General features: G+C 38.3%; 1 protein-coding gene across 1 annotated transcript in view; it reads right to left on the reverse strand.

Moving 5' to 3' along the window:
• LOC136886378 (cytoplasmic dynein 2 intermediate chain 2) overlaps window positions 1-17,824 on the reverse strand; it is a 130,481-nt gene extending 112,657 nt beyond the window's left edge. Inside the window, exon 1 of the mRNA XM_067159171.2 lies at window positions 17,686-17,824. The gene's annotated coding sequence lies outside the window, so the exon portion shown is untranslated. The remainder of the gene's footprint in view (window positions 1-17,685) is intronic.
• Window positions 17,825-18,750: the final 926 nt, after the last annotated feature.

Here is an 18,750-nt window from a genome sequence, read left to right on the forward strand (position 1 = left end):
TGGTCGATATTGGAACAGCCAGGGTGTCTTGCACATGCTGAAGAATGGCGGTTGACGTGGCGTGCGGGGCTGCCACCGCTTGGCGGCGGATGCGCCGATCCTCGCGTGCTGACGTCACTCGGGCTGCGCCTGGACCCCTTGCACGTGCCACATGTCCCTGCGCCAACCATCTTCGCCACAGGCGCTGCACCGTGGACACATCCCTATGGGTATCGGCTGCGATTTGACGAAGCGACCAACCTGCCCTTCTCAGCCCGATCACCATACCCCTCGTAAAGTCGTCTGTCTGCTGGAAATGCCTCCGTTGACGGCGGCCTGGCATTCTTAGCTATACACGTGTCCTGTGGCACACGACAACACGTTCTACAATGACTGTCGGCTGAGAAATCACGGTACGAAGTGGGCCATTCGCCAACGCCGTGTCCCATTTATCGTTCGCTACGTGCGCAGCACAGCGGCGCATTTCACATCATGAGCATACCTCAGTGACGTCAGTCTACCCTGCAATTGGCATAAAGTTCTGACCACTCCTTCTTGGTGTTGCATTTGCTCGGTCAGTCAGTGTATTTATGGCCTAGATTATAGCGACTTACTTTGTATGCCGATTTTCATTAAGATATGACCACTAATAACAAATATTAAATCATTTTATTTTACGCTTACCCCTAAACTACCATTTCACTCAGCGTGTATAAAATTATTTATGGCCTAGATTGTAACGACTTATTCTCCAACTTTGCATACATATGTTTATGAAGATACGATCACTAACACCATAAATATCTGAGAATTACATCTTAGGCCTTCCCATAAACTAACAGTTTCTCTCAGCGTGAATACAATTATTCATAACCTAAATTGTAGCGACTTATTCCCCGACTTTCCATACCGATTTTCGTTAAGATACGACCACTAATAACAAATATTTGAGAATTAAAAGTTTAGACCTTCCCCTAAACTACCATTTCACTCTGCGTGAATACAACATTATGTATGACCTAGATTGTAGCGACTTATTCCCCTACTTTCCGTACCGATTTTCATTAAGATAGACTACTAATAACATAAATATTTGAGAATTGAGTGGTAGGTGTTCCCCTAAACTAACATTTCACTCAGCGTTAATAAAATTATCTTTAGCTTAGATTGTAGCGACATATTACCCGACTTTGCATACCGATTTTTATTAAATACCCTTCAGTCGTTTTCTCGTGATGCGGGTACAGACAGACAGACAGACAGACAGACAGACAGACAGACAGAAATTATGGAAAATTAAAAGTGCATTTCCTTGTTACTGTGGTCATGACTGATACAGAAATACCATTATTTTTAAATTCTGAGCAATGTACAGACAAACTCTTATTTTATATTTGTAGATTAAGAGAAAAGTTAAGGTAAGTTCTGAATGGGAACTTTATGTTTTAACGATAATTTTTAAAATTACAAGCGAATTTTACCCTAAATAATATGAGTAGATACCGTACTGCAATTGAATGCAAAACACAAGCTTAATAACTGTATGTCCGATCCTAGTCCTGTTTCCGCATGGAGTAAATTTTGAAATGAGATGAAGCTTCGTAGCAAGTTTCTACGACCAGATGCCCTTCCTGACGTCAATATGAGAGGAGTTAATGAGATGAAACTGATTAAGGCCACGGTCTTTTCCTTCCCACTCGTGTCCCTGTCCTATTCCATTGTCGCAATAAAACCTGTCTATGTTGTTGCTAACTTGTGCCAGGATCCTCAAGTTGATGTATCCTATCCGACCTCCCTTGGTCGACTCTTGTTCTTTTCCGACCCCAACGATAATAGAGCATTCAAGGCATGGGAAGCTTTTAATTTTCATTGTTGTCATAGGTAATTTTAATACTACTTTAGTATTAGTCACCTCCTCTATCTTGACATTATCCTTGTAACCAACAATCTGTACATACTGCTGAGTGATTACTTCTTCCTTTTGAAGATCCTTGCTTACACACTCCCTTTGTTCATTAATGATTCCTGGAATGTCCTTCTTGGAACCTGTTTCTGCCTTGAAGTACCTATATACCATGCCCTTCCCTTTTTCACTAACATTTGTATAACAACCAATTATGCTTGCCATCATGTAATCCTTAGCTGACTTCTTTGCCAGATCAATTTCTTAGTAAGTTCCTTCAATTTCTCCTTACCTCCACAGCCATTTCTAACTCTATTTCTTTCAAATAGGAAATCACACATATTAGAACCGGCATAATAAACCTGCGCACCGAAAAGACGGAAATAATGGAAAATAAAGATAAAGAGGCTTACGAAGAAGTCAGCAAAATTACAGAAGAACTATCTGAGAGCCGAAATTATATTCAGAACTTGAAGGAAGAAGAAATAAAAACATGACACAAAACATCGAGGGATTGAAAATCAATTCACAAGGAAGATGGAAAATATGCCAGGAGAGAACGAAAAAATTGAATGAGGGAATTGAGGTTACAAACCAATCGATGGAGATGAACTTCATTGTAGATCGAGATTAAATTGCAGACAAGTTGGGGATCATGCAAGAAGAAATGGAACGTAACAAAAATGAGGCCAACCAAAGAATTGACAAAATGGAATTTGTTTTTTGCTATTTGCTTTACGTCGCACCGACACAGATAGGTCTTTATGGCGACGATGGGACAGGAAAGCGCTAGGAGTGGGAGGGAAGCGGCCATGGCCTTAATTAAGGTACAGCTCCAGCATTTGCCTAGTGTGAAAATGGGATACCACGGAAAACCATTTTCAGGACTGCCAAGAGTGGGGTTCGAACCTACTATCTCCCGAATACTGGATACTGGCCGCACTTAAGCGACTGCAGCTATCGAGCTCGGTAAAACGGAAAAAGGATTAAGGCAGATCAGGAAGGAGATCCAAAAGATAAGAACAGGAAATCAAGCAACGAAATCGGTCATATCCAATTATAATGAAAGGCAAAAAAGCAATTGAAGTCCAAATTAACGAGAGGGAAATACCTACAGTTTCAGCAAAATCGAATCTGAATACCAACGAGGTAATGATAGGGAGCAATAACAACGGGAAACCCGTGATCATAAACATTATTAAAACATATGGTGATAGACCTAAACATTTAATAACACTACAAGCATATCGCCAAAACAATTTTAAAGAGAAATGGAAGAATATTTCAGGGAAAACAGAATACCAGAGGACAAGAAGTTGCGTATAATTGAAAAGCACTTAGACTCAAATCCGAAGGTATGGTATCAAGCATTCAAATATAGTTTTCGTGACTATGAGGAATTTAAAATTGCATTCCTGAGAAGGTTTCGGAATTCGGAGGTTCAGTAGAATCTCAGACTGAAGCTGTACTCAAGAAAATACGCTTCAACTGGACAGACAAGATTCAACGACTACTTCGCATATCAATTTCGCCCATTCCAAGACTTGGATGCAGCACCGAACGAACTAGAAGCAATCAAGACGATTCAAAAACAATTCCCACCAGATGAGCAAAGATTGCTAGCAGCTGCGATCGTGAGTAGGTAGATTTTAAGGACTCCAGCTCACGTCAGTCTCTGCGCAAACGTCTGGGCCAACTCCCCCTGCGCCCCCCCCCCCAGTAAATCCACTGACCGTGGCAGCAGGGCCATGCGTGTGCGGAATGTGCTACACCTGTTATGTTTCTTGTTTTGTATCCTTTACTGAAGGCTAATACGAGAGCGAGCAGGTTAACCATGCTACAAACCCCAGCTCTACGAGTGGGGATGAACTCTGTTGAGTGTAAATAAGTGGTCAGTTCTTACAATTCTTTATTTACACAAGATTTTCTACCTACTTACCTATGATCATTTATGAGCGTTTATTTTTATCTTGATTAGCTCTCAAATTGTTCATGTTGGTGACAGGAAGGGCATCCAGCCGTAAATATTCCTGTTGGATAATTGCATTTTCAACGTATTTCTCTTTGTGTGTGTTTTACGTCGCACCGACACAGATAGGTCTTATGGTGATAGGAAAGGCATATGAAGGAAGCGACCGTGAGCCCCAAGGTACAGCATTTGCCTGGTGTGAAAATGGGAAAACCTATCTTCAGGGCTTGCGGCAGGGGGGTTCGAAATCCTACTATCTCCCGAATGCCAACTCACAGCTGCGCGGTCCTAACCGCACGGCTAACTCGCCCGGTTGTCAACGGAAAAAAGACAGTTAAACGTGAGAGGACGTGTATGCATGAAAGTTAGGAAGAATTATTATATTCAAACTAGTCTAACGATGTAGAACATCACATTGTTTTATTTACTTCTTTGTTCAAAATACATTTCCATAGGCCTTCTTACATGGTTCGCATTCCTTAATCATTGTATTCCGACCGTCAAAATCATCTCTACTATCTCCACGATGATTGTAGTGGCGTTTTCAACGACGGCATGCGGCTACCTCGAGTAAAGCTTTTGTGTAGAATAGTAGTTTTTTCAAAGCAAAATCTACGTCGCGAGCAGCATACGTTGAGAGAAATCCTGAAGGCAAATAATTAAATATTGCGGCATTCGAAGTAAGCTACCATGTGTGTAGTAGACTGAAAGAACATCACTTACTAGTGAGAAATATATATTACGTAAAGCATCAGGCTTAATGTTCGGTGTACATACTTCGCATTTACAGCTATGTATGGTGATCGTTTCTTCGTTATTTCTCCCCAAGCTCAATCTCCACTTGTTGACGATCCATAATCTTAAACAGTTTCTAAACACACAATGATGGCAACGGTGACGATACTTTCCTAATTATTCACATACTTTTAATGGTAGATTACAACTGGCTTTACGTCACACCGACACAGACAGGTCTTATGGTGACGATAGAAGAGGAAAGGAGTAGCGAGTTAGAAGGATGCATCCGTATGCTTAAGGTACACCCCCTAGCATTTGCCTGGTGTGAAAATAGGAAACCACATTGAACTATTTTCGGGCTGGCAACAGTAGGGATCGAACGCACTCTCTTCTGGATGTTCAACTAAAGGTGTAAGCGAATTCGCATATTATATATATATTTTTAATGCTAGGTGTGAGATTATATTATTTAATATTAGCAGACGCGAGTTTATTGGGTGTAAAAAATCATCTAGTACATATATGTTCAAATAGAACGCCAGAGAGTCAGTTCGCTTCGTCGCGAAAATCAAGCCGGATGTTAGCAGCGAGCAACATTCTACCAACCGGTTAAAGGTCAACGTCTTTCACGGCAATGCAGGTCAGTACCGAATGTTGACCGCCGCTCTAACCCTCCGGCTATGTAAAAAGAAATGTTAGCTGGGTAGTGAAATGGGTTGTTGTGATGTTGAACCCGCCAGGTTTTGAAAACTAGTATTTCAAGTTACATGTCCGTGTTAGAACGTATATATATATAGTGGGCTATTCTCCTTTTAAAATTACGAGACAGTACATACACACGCGCGCGCGCGCGCGCGCGCACACTGCACCATGTCTGATCTCCGTAAGTCACTATTCGAAAAACTAGTGGCGTTGCAGGAGATTTTGCGGTTGAAAGAGGAGTGTGAATTTCGTAACTTTAGTGAAGTGGAGGGCGCGTTTAAACGCCCTGTTGTAAATCATATAAAGTCATTATCTAATGAAGAATACCAGCTCTTTGTTACTCTTTACAGTTATATAATTTCAGAGGGCGACACCTCCCCACTCTTCTTTCTGCACAAGTTTAATTACTTCTCTTGCAGCGCCATTTAATCACACTAGGGGAGAGCATTCAAGCTTTTCAAGAAGGAGAATAAGAAGAATTTATTGGTGAGTTTTAATTTTTATTTCAAGAAACCATCTACTGTGGAATCGGGAAATATAAGCGTATTTAATTCTACATTAAATTTTCCTTTCGATATAGTGGAAGAAGAAGAAGGAGAATTTAATTTATTCGCACCCTTATAGGTGAGGTGTAAGTTTTGGTTACTTTTATTTTATTTTCCTTTCTTTCTTTTTTGTTCTTAGGAAGGAAGGCAAACTATTCTAGGTTAAATTTTTTTACGTCGCACCAACATAGATAGATAACAGAGTAGAAAGAAAGGGGCGTGGCCATATGTACTAGGAAAGAAAGAAGGAAGGCAATCTAATCTAGGATAAGAAGATATAAGGTTATTTCTATATTTTACACATCTTTAGTCAATTTTTTCCACCAACACAGGTAGGTGTAGGAGTAGGAAGGACGCGAACGTGGTTATAATTATTGTACAGCCTACGGTATTTGTGTGGCGTGAAAACAGTAAACCGTGAAAACTATCCTTAAGATTGCTGACAGCCGAGTGTTCGAATCTACTATCTCCCAGATGCAAGTATATAGCCGTGTGCCCCGTAATTGCATAGTCAACTCGCGCGGTAGTGATTGTGGCGGGAAATAAATAAGTAGAATTAAAACGTTATATAATTTATTAAGATATATGTTACATAAATGTTTTGAATTCATTATGTATAGTTGAGACGTAAATATTTTTTGATTGTGGTAAAGTGCTACGTCGACACCAACAAAACAAACACCACTGTTTCTTGAGAGAGAGAATTCTGCAACAATAGAGAGAGGTTACTATAAGTAGGTATATCGAGTAGTAGACAATAGATTAGAAAGGTCCAAAACAAACACTAATGTTTCTTGAGAGAGATTACTATAAGTATGTAAATCTAGAAGTAGTACATAATATTATATTAGTGTACTTACCGCCGATATATGCTTTTTTAGAATACATATTCCTTCGGAATCCAGGAATTATGAGTGGCGTCGAAACCCAACCAGGATACTAATACTTTGTTGCCTCTTCTGCGTAAAATTGTATCAATAAGGTATACCCTAGGATGTTTTGTCTTCTTCAGTTCTTGTTCATAGAACGCTCCATATATTGGTTTATTTTGATAGTCGTGAAGCAAGTAATTTCTAGGTAATGTTTCTTTTACTTTTCTTACAGTAAATACTAGCCCTTTGTGAAATATCGCTTAGTTTTAATTATTCGTACTATCTCACCTACTTTAAATTTTGGTTGATAAGAAGACTTCTTTCCTTTATTTCTCGTAATTTGTAAACATTGGCAAGTTGTTGGTCATTTGTGACTTCTATAGGTTTCATACCAATCATACGATGTTTTCGATTATTATATTCGTCTAATAGCTTTGGTTGCATACGAAGCCAGTGGTACGAACCACGTACAGAGAATTTCTGCCACATCCACTGCTTTATTGCTCAATTGAAGCGTTCAGCTACGCTTGCCTTCAAGGTGCCCCCTGTCGATTAGAGTTTAATTTTTCTTTTTGTAATCCACTGTTGAAAAATCTGATTATAAAATTACTTTCCTCTGTCAGTTTGAAGATGTTTCGGAAAGCTTTTACATTTTGAATAAATACGTTCCATATTTTCTACTACTTCTTTTCCTGTTTTTGTTTTAAGTGGAACTACCCATGCATACTTTGAATAAACATCATTTACAGTCAACATGTGTTTATATCCCCTATTAACTTTCGATAACAGTAACATATCAACAAGATCAGCCTAGTGAAGGGCATCCTTTCCCATGCTAATTACACTCCGTCTTTCAAACTTCTTTCGTAGTGGAGCGCGGAGTTCTTTCGCTATTTCTTTTCTGATTTTGTTCATAAAGTATGGGTAAAAGAATTCGTTCTGTGTTGTCCATTCGTTCCTTAAATCGAAGTATGTCTACAGCTACTTGTTGCCAATTGCTCCTTCTATCCTGACATTCAATTTCGTAGATTACTGATATATCCTTAGATAATCTTACCACTTTAAATCCATTTGCGAATGGAACTTTAACCCACGCGGTGTTCTTTTATTCAATAAAACCCGATTTTCGAAGTTCTTCTTCGGTTGAAAAGATTTCGTTTTCGTTTGACGAATAACCTGCACTTCTAGATACTATTAACTTTTTCAGTTTCTCTACTAGATTGTTTGGATCATTACAATGAACTAATTCTATCTTATTAGTTTGTTCATTTCTCCACTTAGCTACTTTTGTTCCTCTTCCTGCATGTTTGTAGTTGAGTACACTTACAAATTTTGGTGTGTTCGTTCTTTTATTCACACTTGCATCTTCTACTAATGGCTTGATAACTTTTTGAAATTTGAGCGATTTCCTCTCTCTCATTTGGTTGCCTCCGTCATACGGTTTTCTGTGCACGTTAGTGTAATTTAATATATGACATTAGCAGCCAGATCATTATCATCATACAAGTTTGCGTTGGATATCTCTGAAATATAAATGAAGGAGACTTTCGCTTAAAGGATAGTTGTAATTGTCAATTATGATATCGTTATCCTGAAATAGTACCTTTTACTCCCTAAATAGCGTTCTCCATAAACTAATCGTATCCCAAATATTCTATCAACTTTGTGTCTTAATTGCAGGTTAAGATAATTTTACAGCAGAGTTGTTTCCTTTTTCTCCAGTGCTTCTTCAGATTTTTCTTCATCACTTATATAACTATTTAATATTTAATTTTCCTCTTCATTTAATCATTTCGAGTTGGACCTAACTGTGAGTAGCTTTAATGGTTCAGTTATTGGTTTAAATGTTTCTTCTAACTTTAACTGGTTGAATGCCATATCTGCTTTAAGAGAGTTATATTTTTTACATCTCTTCTTAATTTAGCTAATGTATTCTTTACACGACTTTTTCCTTAATGTTCGCCTGCATTTTTCTAACTGAAGTTAAACATCCATCGTTTTATTCGTACATATTCAAAGAGTATATAGAGCGGAAGATCATTAAAATTCCATTGCTCTGGATTTTTAGGCGGAATTGTATTTCATCACCTTCCTTTACATCAATTCGACGGGCTAGTTCACTTGATTAATCATCGCATATACCAGAGAACTAGGTGAAAATGTTAATGGTGTTAGTGAACCTGTGTATGGAAGCTTATACATAAGACGACTATTTTTAGCATGTATATTGGTGACTGATTTGATGGTAGACTACGAGTTTTTCTTGGTTTATTTTGCAGTTCCTTTTTCATTATTTCAAACTCTTCTTTTCCAGTAGCAAACGTTTCCAAATACTCTTTGTTGGAATCTTGCTCGTGGGTAGGAGAATCAACATATTTAATTCGTTTATTCTTCATATTTAATTATCCGTTAGATTCTACTGGTAGATAATTTTTCTGAAGTTTAGATAAGACAACTTTTAACTCGTCAACTTCTCTCCACGCAACCGCATACTCTCTACAAAGATCTTATTTGCAACATCTTTCTCATTTAACGGATTATGTACGTTAGTATTTCGCTTATTTTCCATACTCAACGTGCCACCCACATCAACGTTGAGTTTATGTTGATTGCTTATTTCATTGTTCAGTTTTTCGAGTTCTCCTCGCGTGCTGAATGTTTTTCAAGTTATGCTTTATTGATCGCATCGATCGAATGAATAGGTTTGCTGATGTTTGTTACTCGTTTATTATGCATATTTATTGATCCATCGTCATTCAATTGAAGTACCCTAACGTTTGTGTGCTTTTCAAATATAAAAGTGATATTGCATCTTGTTCCTCTTCAGAATCTGCTACACCCGATATTCTCTCGTTGTTCCTGTTGAGTTTATTGTCAATCGGAGGAAGGTGATCTTCCACGATATCACGTATAAGGGAATCAACATATTCTATGCGTACTGGAAAGTCATTAACTTGTTTCTCTAAATTTATCTGCACATTATTAGTGTGCGTACGCATTGGGTTAAGCGAAACTGCTTCTTTTCCATGTATCGCTGGAGCTATTCCTGTCAGCCCTTTGTTCTTAAAATCAACAGAATCTTCATCTAATTCACATATGTCACGTATTTCAATTTTAAGATCTAAAAGGTCACGTTGTATTTCTTCTTTTTTAATACTGTCCTTGACGGTTTTAACACATAATTTTTATTCCAATCATCTTCCATGTTTACAGGATTGTCAACGATTTTGATTGTTTACCTTGAATACATAAGTTTCCATCAGATGTTATGTAATTTGTATTAATTAACGTTTTTTCATCCACATATAATTTAGTGGCAATATCATGTCGTGATGATGGTCGCGTTACATGCAAGTTACTAGTTCTATTGTTTGGTGTCATCTAGATGTTCTTACTCTGCTCAACAATTCGAAAATGAGTTCGTTAATGCATACACTATAGTATTTATATCTCATAAAATATATCGAATCCATTTCGATATCGATCATTTCTTAATTCGCTATCCTTACCGATAACGAGAAAGCTGAATTTCGAGTGCGACCAACAGCGATAACTTAAATTAGTGAACTGCTTGTAACTCATACCGGTGTTCACACGATTATCATAAACATGACGGAGGTTTCTTGCATCTTATTTAAACAGAATAATAAAATTAGCGTTGTCTCTAATAAGAAATTTGGGTATGCAGGAATAGGCTTGACATAAGCAAAAAGCATCTACGATATAGTGTCGACCTCTAATAAAGTAGTCTTTCATGTGGTGCTGTTTGTCGCTTGCTACATCGTAAAAAAACAGAATTTCTTAGAGCTATTTCTGGCGGTAGTACTTGCTCATAATCAGAGTTAAACTCGCTTTTTATTTTTTAATAGATTTGAAAAGCTTCTCTAGTCCAATATATTTCTTTTGCGATAAAGATTTTGAGTAAACATACACATTTTCAAACCGTAACCCGTTTGGTTGCAATAACAAATTAATCATAACATTGGTCTTCTCTGCATTCAATGGACTGCATATAATACCGCGTATTAATTTTATCTAGTTTGGATTTTATTTTCAGAAAAGAAAAGAAAAGAGTAAATTAATTCATGTTTACAATGCACTTTAATATACAAAGTAGAAAAACAAAAATAAGTTAGATGTTTACAATGCACTTTAGCATAGAAAGTAGAAATACAGTACAATAATCTGAATAAGTTTAATGTTTATCTGGTTTATAATTCTATAAGATTAAAATTCTCTCTAAAATAAAAAATGATACAATTAAGGTTTACAGTTTACTTTAAACAGTACAATAAATCGATGCAGAAGAAACAAAAATAAGTTTATCTAGTTTGCAATTCTATAAGGTTACAATTCTCTTAAAGAGCTTCTTCTGCTATTACTTGATAAATTGGAGATAGTGAGGATGCACATTCCCTACTATCACCTACAGAGTAAGTTACATTCTTTTTACATATTGAAGAGTAAACCGATGAAGAAGGGGAGGAGGTGCTTACAAAAAAACTGATACACAAAAGGAGGCAACAATGCAAGATAGCTGCCCCGAGGACAAATGTCAGCTATACATTGGATACGATTCGTTGATTTAAGATTTTTCCTTCTTTATTTCGCCTATTCTTTCTGTACAAGACTGTAATGTCCAAATGGTAATGTATTAATTTTGTTGTCTGTGATGTACCTTTTGTCATCATTACATGAGACTGCCAACTTATTTTGACGAACCGTGAACACGGTATCAGGAGTGGAATTAATGCACACTTGTAGTTTGATTAGTCGTTCACCTTCATAAAGGCAACGTCAATATTGATCAATTGTAAGGTTCTCGACAACATTTTTGACACCTTTAGCTTTACAAGTAGGTTTTGCCTTTTCACACAACTTAATAGCATACATCTTTGTTCGCAAACCTGTAAATTCTTCAACTATACTTCCACAGTTTACATCCTTCATTACACCTATTTCTAATGAATTTTTCTTTCAATTTGGAAAGGATTATTTTCGTCATAGTTTCCTGTGTCAAACAAACCTGAATTTTCCTTCACAAAATCGTACATATTAACTTTCAAAATCTATATTAAACTGTCGGCGTCAGTGTATAGTAGTTGACGAGTTTGAATCAGTGTTTGTCAAAATAACATTGTAGTGAAAATCGTTTATTTTCATTTTTGACAAAATATAAAATTGTAGCACCGAGATAAACAGGCTGATAGTGAAGAACTTGAAGTTTCTTGATTTCGATACTCATACACTGATCGTCCACTATGATATGACGTTTGAGGTTTTCTTTTGCGATCAACATAGGAGCACCACAACGACTCTTCCATTGTGTGACCCATTTTATGTCGCGCAGCTTCCTTACGTTCATTAATGAACGACCGAAAATGGCGTTATTCATTCATTTATAGAAAATTTTCTCGAAATAATTTTTGCTAGCTTTCGTTTCTCAGTGTTCATGTCAATGTAGCATTTTAACCATCCGCTCTGATTAAATTGCGAGCTACTTGTATACCTAAATCTACACACTGTTTTAATAGTCTATAATGAAGAACATACCGTTCCTTGTTGTAAAGAGTGCACATTAATTTCGTGGATTTTTCAGGGCACGAAGGATAATCGGCATGTTTATCATGAAGTTCTGGGAGGGTTAATTAAATCTGCCCCACCATATACCCTACATCTGCTTCATCTCCTACATTCATAATAATCCAAATTCTCGACGTTCTCTACCCATTGGAATCCTCCCGTTGGAAGAAGCTCTTGCATAGCGAATCCATACAAATTGTTCACGTCAAAATACGAGGGTTGGGGAAGCCAAGGTAATTATTTTTTCTTGAAGATACCAGTCCGGTTGGAAAATGTGACATATACAGACGTAAGGACAAGGTGTTAATTACATGTGTGGACAATGAATAGCATTGAACTATCGTAACACACTAATTTATTACGGGGGATGGGCCGATGACCTTCGATGTTAGGCCCCTTAAAACAACAAGCATCATCAGCATCAGCAAGCAATTTATTACGGTAGTATACAGGGCAAAAGAATGACAACACAGTTCACATGAAGTTGACATGACAGACCTTGGCCTAAAGACCCTCACAGTAGTCCTCTGCTACTGACACCACACGCTGCCAACGATGTGGGAGGCGCTGAATACCATCTGCCTAAGCATTTGCCGCACCATGTGTGAAGCAGGTCACCTGTTGGCGCACAGCACTAACAATGTCCTCTCGTGTTGCAAACCACCTATCAGGTAGTGGTTCCTTAATCTTTCTAATGAGATCGAAGTCACAGGGCGAAATGTCGGGAGAGTACGGTGGGTGTTCCAATTCTTCTCCTCCCCAACGTCGCAGTAGCTGCCCTACACACTCTGCTCTCTGTGGTTTGGCATTTTCGTGCAGGATTATTGCACTGTCCACAAGATCCGGACGTTTCTCCCGAATGCCACGTCGTACCTGTCGCACCAGAAAGTCCCTGTAGTACTGTGCAATCACTGTTCTGCCATATGGAACAAAGTGGCAAACAATGACACCCCTGACTTCATACACGATAATCACCATCAATTTGACTGGGGAAGGATTCTGACGGACCTTCTGCCTCCTTGGTGATCCAGCATGTCGCCACTCCGCGAACTGACGTTTCAGTTCTGGTTCGTATGCCCTGGACCAAAATTCATCGATGGCGATTACTCGTGACAAGAATTGATTGCCGTCCTGTTGCCAGCGTGCAAGGTGGGCGGAGCATATTGGATAGCTCACCCACCTTTGAACTTCCGTCAGTGCATTCGGTACCCACCGCGATGCAATTTTGCACAGTTGCAGCTCATTACGCAATATCCTGTGGATGGTGCGTTTCTCGATGCTACTTGCCCTCTCTAACTCCAGTAGCGTCCATCTTCTGTCTTCATCAAGGAGCTGCTCGATGACGGCACGTGCCTTATCGGTCCGCACATTGACAGGTCGTCCTGAACGTTGCGCATCACTGGTTGACACACGTCCTTGCTGAAACTTTTCTACCCACTGTGCTACTGTACGGTATGGTAGGGCATTATTCCCAAGGGCTTACACAACTCCGCACGGCCTTACTTCTAAATTGAAGTTTCGCAAAACAAATGAGCATCGCCTTTCCTCTGTTGCCAGCGCGCTACGCCCGCGAGAACAGCTGATGCAATATGACCGCGGTAAACAGCCGTTGTAAAATGTAATACCGTACTCAGAAAAACTAATGAAAATGGATTGAAAACAAATTAACAAAAACTACACTTACTAACAACATTTGACACTAATAAGAGAATATATTAATAAGAATAAATGAGAATGAGGAAATAAAACATCACTCACCGCTAATGGCTGGCACAGAAAGGAGGTTATGGCCTACAAAGGGAACACTCCACTGATCTCAGTCACTAGAACTCTCCAACAATATGAAAAACACACTAATTACTGAAGGAAAATGCAAAAGATCGCGAAGCATACCAAATACCATACACGCTGAGCGAGATAGGTTGCCTTGTCTTGATAATTTGATGGGCTTCGCGTGAGATAGGTTAACCACGTGGCGAATGTAAATATTAGAGTTGGCAACTGGGTTTCGAGATCGTGCTCTGCCGATATAAATCGATATGAATGGCAGATTGGGATTGGTTGGATGCCTATGCTTCAGCGCATAATCACCAGACGGAGCCAAAATCTGCCTAAACGTCAATTTAGAAGTAGAGCCGTGCGGAGTATAATTCACTGTGATACTCCATCGCATTTCTCCCTCGGAGAACGGCTATTTTGATGTAAGCGCGCTGCTCAACACGGCTTACGTCCATCCCGCATGACACTCACCATCTGACTGATTTCAGAGCCCTCGCTGCGCTACTACCAGCTATCACAGAGCCATCTGTTGTTCTGCATACACACTAGGAGTGCAGAACTTCCACACGGCACATATACATTTGTGATCTGTTCACAAATCTACAAGAAAAAAATAGTTACCATGACTTTGGCCCGAATCCTCGCACATTATGTATGATTCTGGTTTTGACTCATCATATTATGTTGACATGTACTTGTTATTTGCTACTGCATGCCGTGTAACGCATTGCACATTGTCAACACGTATAGAGCGTTCGAAAATCTGTCAACATCTTGAAGTAATTCTAGCTGAACATCTGTTATATTTTTCATAGCACTCCAGGCCATAGACGGTGTCGTGTAGAAATGAGCGTTATCAATACCATATGTCTCTTTTCCACTTAATCTAAAATGTTCAAATACATCAGCCAAGAGTAAAGTGTCGATTTTCAAGTAAAGACCGGAATATTCACCCAATGATCTACAGTTAAACTTATTCCATATAAGGTGAGCAAACGCGTAGTTTTCTTCCGATACAGTTTCTCTCTTCAAAGAGCTAAGGAATGAACTCCTTAGCGGCAAACTGCTGTCGTCTAACACCTCCATATTAGTGATATATTCGTATGGAAATATTCCTTTCCGAGAAACAAGTTTAAACTCTAAATCATCGGTGAAAAACCGTCCCGTTACAAGCGTCGAGTCTCCACTTAGTAATAATACTATTTTGTCCAGCGAAAAATTGTCTATAAATGTGTCTATAAATCTTAGTTCAACACATTGTCTTGGGTTATAACGTATAAAGTTTCAAAAACCCTTATATCGTTCCATGTTTACTGCTAATAATGTAATAATTCCTCCAAGATTTGCCGCAGCATCCCATCTCTTCCTATGCAGTTCTTTAATTATAAACTGACCTTCATTGGCCGTTAGATTATGGAATGCAACCTCCAATGTAGAAATTTTACGATACTGTAAGTTACACGATTGATGTGCTGATCCCCTGCAAACACCCGTTACATGAGAATGATCGCGAACTTTAATTTCATTAACTGCGATATCCTTCTCAAATATGTGACATAATGTAGACGAGAGAAAAGAATTGTCTTGCTCAACAGATAGAGGTAACATCGGTTTCGTTTCAAAATAATATGGTGCAAGCGTATCTACTATGTTATACGTCTCATCTACGAACCATTTAACACAATCATTACCTCGATAGAGTTTATAAGAGCACAAATCTCTGTCAAAACTACAGTGTAAATAATATGCTAGGCTGTACGGCACATGTTCGTGCATTGGAGTTGAATGCGATGTGTTATCATTTGGAAAACAATTAGACACAGGTTTCAGTATGCATTCTGTGTCAGCGTACACAATACTCTTTAACAGATTATAACTCTGTAAAGTGAACTAGTCGTTCACTATCCGAAGGCAATATACTTTTTGCCACCGGAATTTGTTTACAGTCATTACTGTGCAAAACTAATTTTTCCTCATTACGGGAGTAAAACAAACATCGTCTGCATATATAAATTTTATTCTTACACTTCGTAAGGGATGAGCGCACAAGACGTGCAAGATGTCTAATTAAACAGAAGTGATACTTCACACTGACACCAACCTGAAATATTAGTACATCTACTTTCTTTTCAAAAGTTTTGTGTGAAACGTACAAAGGAACAAGGGTAAACTCTTTATTGACTTATTTTTTTCCTATGTACACCCAGTTGTTTTCATCGAACTGTGCATCAAGTACATTCACAGAGATCTCGTTTTGATCTTCAAATTTTCTAATATATCTCATTTCCATCGGGATTGGTATGTCTCTTAAATTTAAAATTAAATTATTTGGATAAGAAGAAATGCGATTCACATTATGTTTAGCTGGAACTAAGCCAGCAAGCACACTCCATGAAAAGCAAGCATCCCGTGTGTTCTGCAGATTAATAACTGCATTCTTGTTTCTAATTGCGGAAGGCAATGTTAGAACACTCTGCAACTTCCCCACTTGAAAACCAACATATTTATTAATGTTTATCCGCAATTCAAAAGATTCGTAGCAGAGACCAACGCGAATCACTAGCCTCAAGCTCTGTCAATATCTTCATAATCGGTTTAGTTACATGTTCGTTTTACCACTCTCTTATAAATTCGTACATTCGTCAATTTCTGAGTTCCTAGCATGAAAATAATTGTTAGCAATTTTATACTGAAGAACATGTTGTGTACAGACAACGGTATTTACTTTCAATGCTTGTGTATTAAGTGCTTTCTTCACATATTTATTAAACCACACATATAAGATTTATCTAGAAACTCTTTGGGAAGTTAGAAATCATTTTTAACATTTACCACCGCTAGTGTGTACACTCTACGACGAAAGGCTTCCTCAATTTGCTTACACTGTAAAGCAGACAGATCTTCTATCTGAAGAGTTAGCCCATTAACACTGCGAGCGTGTAAATTAATTTCTAAAATCTGATTACGCAGTTCCTCCAGCTCGTTAAGATTTTCAATCAGCTCTAGCTTAGCAGCTTCTTCTCGCTCCTCGCTAGGTTTGAACACATACGAAATTAATAGGTATCCATTTACCTCCCTCATAAACTCACGAATGCGTTCAAACCTTCTATCAAAATGAGCTTGCATCCTTCCCTCAGCTTCATTCGTCTGTACATGTACGTCTAATTTTCTACGTTTGCTCGAATGAAACTCCATGACTAAAATGTGGTCACAAATTACGTACTGGTGCTAAAGTTTTCTGCGTTCTCAAGACAAGTCCAACATTTGCTGTAGCAATGACTTGTCAAGAATGTGCAATCCGTCATCACACAATATAACCATCGAGCTAGCTCACTCCTTACTACATCTAGTGAACAGTTTCACTTGGGAATTCGTCATGAAGCTTACCTAACAAAGTATTCTGGTAATAAGAAATTTTAGTCAAATGTGTTGTAAGCAACAAATAGTAAAAAATGTTCATTACACATTACTCGAAAATTCGGTTAAGTGAAATCGCACTACAACAGCTGTTACCTCCTGCTGGCTTTCATATGCTTTACTAAGGTTCGTCACATATGCCCTATACTGTGAAATTAAAGACAACACACCCCCTGCTCCATAATTCAACACAATTACCAGGCAGTTCTTGCTGTTATTATGCACTCAGCTGTCCTGCTTCAACTTGACCATGCTGTGCACTTGCGTCAACACCCTCCCCTCGATGTAAATGTAATCGTTGACTCTGTATGATAGGATATGCTTGATTTTCGGATCCAGACTTAATCTGTACTTTCTTCCACTTCATCATAGCAACACGGACCTGAAAGGAAGCAGCACATACTATTTTAAATTAAGAAAACAATTATGCAAATAAGAAAAAAGAAGTTACACCTGAGAAAGAATAAAGAACTTCAGCATACTTACTTAGTTGAAATAAATGTTGAAATTGTCAACATTCTACTTTAGGAAGCACACTCGATGATACCCCTCTCCATGGCTTTATACATCATTTTCAGGTTAAATTTTATTAAATTTATTTCTAATTCTTCTGCAGAAAGTTTTGCAATTTGAGCTGGTAGGAAAACACTCACGGTTCCTCATTTTCAGTCTCAATACCGACTATTATTTTCCTTCCGAAACGTGTTTCTACTCCTCTGAGTTCTTTAACTTTAAAGGATGGTTAATTTGCAACTCGCTTAATTTTCTGTTATGAAACTGGCGTGCCTTTGCTATCTTAATCAATTTCAGTAGCATATCCATTACTTTCAAATTACTATTGCTTTTTTAGAAATAGTAGAAACAAAATACAGTAAATAAACTTAAACTCAATTACTGAGGAAGAAAGGAAAGTAGTTTAGAGATGTTCTCTTCCTGTAACTAGATGATGGTTAGCAAGCCGTGCTCTGCTCCTTAAATACTCCCTGACACCACCTTCACTCCTCGCCAGTTGGGAGAAGTTGTCGCTGGTTAGCTTTCACTCAAAATTACAACTTGCCATAAACATCCTGCTCACTTTTCGCGTGTAGATAACCTTTAACAAGCTGTAAAACAGACCTTGCCTATTGACACCTGCACTGCACCTCTCCTTGTTTTTCCTTTACCCACAGTAGAGGAGCCTTCAGTAAAGCACAAGTTGCTTCCTGCATAAACTAACATACTGTTCACCTTTCACCAGCAAGTGAACTTTAAAGCAAATCCAGT

The sequence above is a fragment of the Anabrus simplex genome, chromosome 1, assembly GCF_040414725.1.
Source record: "Anabrus simplex isolate iqAnaSimp1 chromosome 1, ASM4041472v1, whole genome shotgun sequence".
NCBI lineage: Eukaryota > Metazoa > Arthropoda > Insecta > Orthoptera > Tettigoniidae > Anabrus > Anabrus simplex.